At 40.9% G+C, this 4,596-nt stretch overlaps 1 pseudogene; it reads right to left on the minus strand.

Moving 5' to 3' along the window:
- Positions 1–3,423: 3,423 nt before the first annotated feature.
- Positions 3,424–3,914, minus strand: LOC148108632 (small ribosomal subunit protein uS15-like; annotated as a pseudogene).
- Between the last annotated feature and the right edge of the window lie 682 nt (positions 3,915–4,596).

Consider the following 4,596-nt stretch of genomic DNA (forward strand, 5'->3'; position numbering starts at 1 on the left):
CCAACCTCTAGACTTCTTAGAAGGTGGTGAGACCCATCATCCTTGTCTCAATCCTGGTCTACTGGTCATGATGCTGTTAGGTCTTGCTACTCGCCACTGAACTCATCCTAGTCAACACACCAGGTGACAGCGGTGAGCTGCTCTAGTTTTTGTTTGCTCGGCATTTCTTCCCTGTTCTTGTCACGAGAACCTGACTTCCTTTGCGTACCTCTCTATTTCCTATTCAGTGTGGTCCTGATGGGACTGTGAGCCATGAAAACTCATCAAGTGTAAGGACTGGTTGAGGAGTGGACTGTGGTCCAAGCTGGGCCAATCCAGCTCTCTCTCAGAACTCTGACTCTTGAGCAGAGTGACATAGGGTGGAAAGCAGTTGGATCTGTCACCCTAATGGCAATGCCCAAAAGAGCCTATTCATGGAATCTCCAAAGCACTCCTGGTTAGTCTTTTCCTAAGGCTTGCTATTAACTAAAATATTAACTGCTGTTAGAGCAGTTCATGAGGACCCAAGTTCAAAGTAAAGATGATTTTGAAAGAAGGGAATACTTTTAGCCACAAAAAAAGTGTATTTATTTTTAATTACTTTGCCATTATTTATCTATTTGTATGACAAACTCCTCCTTTGATTTCGTAGAGCTACACCATTTCTTTTCAATATATCCCATTTTTCTTAGGTTAACCTGACTTGGTTTGTAACTGTCACCAAAGGAATGTAACTACTAAAATTTTTGGTAACTAATAAAAATTTTAATTAATGAATGCTCTTTTGGAAATCAACTTCGAAGTACAAGCTCAAAATTATAATATGCACTCAAATGCAGTTTGATTTCTTATGGTGATAATATCCAAAATGGGATAGTCCTATAGCTGATAAAATCCAAATTGGAATCTCTGACTTTGAAAGCATTTAGGTTTAGGGCATCTGGGTGGCTCAGTTGGTTGGGCATCTGACTCTCTGTTTCAGCTCAGGTCATGATCTCATGGTCGTGAGATCGAGCCCATGTCTGGGTCTGCATTCAACATGAGCCTGCTTGAGATTCTCTCCTTCTCCCTCTGCCCCTCCACACTCGCACACGCTCTTTCTCTCTAAAAGAAATCAATCATTAAAAAAAAAAGAAAAGAAAGAAAAAAGAAAGCATTCAACTTCTATTCCAGTTGTTCCTATATATGCTTGGCAAAAAAAAAAAGAGAGAGAAAGATAGATATATCTATAGATATATCTATCTATATATTTAAGTATATATATTTAAGCATACATATATATATACACACACACATATATATGCTTAAAAGATCTTACGAGTTTTGTTTGATTATGTTTTTCATTTGGAAAGTATAATGTAGTTAAAATAAAGTTTAATCTTTAGGCCTGGGGAGCTCATCATTTCTGCTGCTTGTCACAAGCTGGGGAGATGTTCAAGTTGGAGGGGCAGGTCCCTTCCTGCTAAAGAATTTAATGGACCTGTAGTGTCAAGTCTTCTCCCCCCACACCATTTGTAATCTTTCCTAAGGGATAAAATAGACTCCAACTTATATTACTTTAATTAGTGTACTTGGCAAGTCTTCATTTGACCAGCCAAGATGCATCCCACAAAAAAACACAGTTCACTGCTGGGGGATAACAAGCTGCTAATGCCGAGCTCCTTGGCAGGTTGATTGACTTGTCATTGTTTTCTAGAAGACTATTCAAAACATCCCCCCATGGTTTTGGATAGCATTTTTCAAAAATGAAGTCTTTATTCCTTGACAGGAAAAAAATAGTTAAGACAATTCACCAGGACTCAAGTTCGAGGTAAAGATGATTTTGACAGAAGGTAAATCCTTCCAGCTTTAAGGGGGGCAGGTAGTATTTAATTTCAACAACTTTGCCATTATTCATCTCTTATCTATGAACATATTCATATGTTTATGTTTATTCGGTGTTTATTCCAGGCTCTGCCTGCAGACCTGTAAGTACCGTCTTTAGGTAACTTCTTTCTGATGCATTCCCAGTAGAAACATTGCCTTATTCTTATGATAAACTCCAACCATTATCTTCCATACTCACCACCAGTTGCCAAGGAAACTTCCCTGCCTTGTGATATAGGAGAATTTTATCATCTTAAAAAAAAAAATCTTCGTGGGCAATTGTTTATTTCTCATTCTTATCAGGCAGTGGGAAGGAAAACACAGTTTCTAATCCTAATGAAGAAGAGTTTCAGCCAAACATGGAAATGGTATTTCTTAAAACGTGTTTTGCCATATGAGCTAAGACAGTGGTTTCTAAATGCCAGTTCGGGGACGAGCTTACATCAGAAATAATGGAGGAGCTTCTTTAAAAAGCACAAATCTCTGGGCTTCACCTGAGCCAATGAATCAGTCATTTTAATGGAAAACATGTTCATTTGAAAGACTGAAGTGTACTTACACTTGCCATGTACAAAAGTGTCCAAGGGACAGCAGCCTGGAAAAGCAAGGGACAGAACAGTAGATACATAAAGGATCACATTGGCGAGAAACAGATATAAACATTCATATGATTGTACAAAAGGATTTGGAAGGGGGCGCCTGGGTAGCGCAGTCGTTAAAGCGTCTGCCTTCGGCTCAGGGCGTGATCCCCCGGGATCCAGTCCCACATTGGGCTCCTCTGCTGGGAGCCTGCTTCTGCCTCTCCCACTCCCCCTGCTGTGTTCCCTCTCTCGCTGGCTGTCTCTCTGTCACATAAATAAATAAAATCTTTTAAAAAAAAAGGATTTGGAAGATAATACACAAAAATATATGAACAGTGGGATTATTCTAGGAAGTGCAAAGTGGAGGAGAGGGGATTTACTTTCCACTTTTACCCTTCAGCACACTTTTTTGAATTATTATCATGCTAACCAATAGCATGAACAACTTTTACGATTGAAATTAATTAATCAACAGTGAAAAATATATTAAAAGCTTTCCAGAGCATTCTGATCATCAACAGTTTCAGGGACCATTGCACCAGGCAAATGAGATAAAAGTCCATTAGTTTAATTTCTCATTAAAGGAATTGTGCGTTCCCTCAAGATACAAATTCTTCCAATTATCTCCTAAGTACCAGGCCTCCAAGCAATGTTGACACCTGCTAGCATTTAGCTACCCAGAAAGTAATCATGGAGAATAAATGAGGAGGGAATAAACAACTCGTACTGAAATTGGAGTGGAAACATTATAGCTCTGCGAGAAAAAAGTCTTACGACTGCTTTCACAGGGAAGACAGAAGCTAAATTCGTACTCACCATCTCATATGCCCCATGCACAGGGTACTTCGTCTCACTTCCTTTGGAGAAAAGATCTGTAAGTCAAGCTAAAATTTGTACTGCCTTTGTTCCCTCCTGAAAAAGTTTGATTGTCCATGGCCAACATAGTGTTATTGTTAAGAATTATAATCATTTCAATATAGGTCTTTTTTTTCCCTAGTTAGACAATGGCTTTCTTGCTTGAGGACATAGACAAATTTATGCAACAAGCACAGGCTGTGAATGAATTGTATTTCCAGTTGGAGGGGAGGACTCTTCCGTCTTCTAATACCAAGTCAACGGCTAATAACAGCTCTCAGTCAGCATCCGTCAGATTCAGCATCCTTTCTGTTCCTCTCAAGATGCTTTCGAACAGCAACGGTTTCTTAATCCAACGGTAGAGATCCTCGGGAAGAGCAAGAGCAAGTCCTTTGGACTTAAGAATCCTCAAGAGTTGATGGCCTGTCACAAAACATACTTGAGCAACAGCGAGTGAGTCTCTGAGAATCACAACAGTTTGTGAAGGAGTCAGGCCCTTCTCAGCCAGTTTGTAGATCTGCTCCCTCATGTCGTCAGAGGTCAACTTCAGCCAGGTGGGGAAGCTGCAGTGGCACGGTAGAGCCGACCCAGATAGGCCCTTCCCGGGAGCGTGCATGCGACCCATGATGGCAGCGGTCAGGAGGCGAAAAACCATTCTGATACAGGTCTTAATGAAATCGGCTGCATCAGCCCCAGATGGAACGTTCTTTAGCATCTCTCAGTAGTCATATTCCACTGGCACTAGCCAAAGAGCAAGAATCTTCTACTGTTTAGATTATCGCTTTGGGATTCTAGCTTTGACCCGCTTACGTTCTTTCTCATCCTCCTCCACACCATAGTCTTGGCCCAACACCCTGCCGTTAGCCATTTAGAGATGAAAGCAACTCAACGGGCATGTTGACCAAATCTCAGGACAGAAATTCCCACAGGTCGGAATTCAGGAAGACACAGGTGATGCTCAGCTCGGGTCCTCCATCAGAGCAACACGCGAGGCCAGCTCAGCATTCAGATTCCCAGCAGCCATCCCCGAAAATATGGATTCAATAAGTTGGGTACTGGGCCCAGGAATCTGAATTTTAGCCAGTGTCCCAAGTGATTTTGCGGCTCCCCATAGGAGAACCAGTACAGAGAAGATAGTTTTGAACAAAAAGTTCAAAGTACTTAGATTCTATAGGCTGAGGTCTGGTGCTGTTTGGGTTATTTCGAGGAAGTTGCATCACCTTAATCTACTTTTGTTTTCTCCCTGATGAAAGAAAGATTACATTACAGTGATTCTAAGGTCTCTTCTACCTCTGAATTTTTGTGATACTATAAA

This window comes from Ursus americanus, chromosome 17, assembly GCF_024610735.1.
Source record: "Ursus americanus isolate L20-20 chromosome 17, mUrsAme1.1.p, whole genome shotgun sequence".
Classification (NCBI taxonomy): domain Eukaryota; kingdom Metazoa; phylum Chordata; class Mammalia; order Carnivora; family Ursidae; genus Ursus; species Ursus americanus.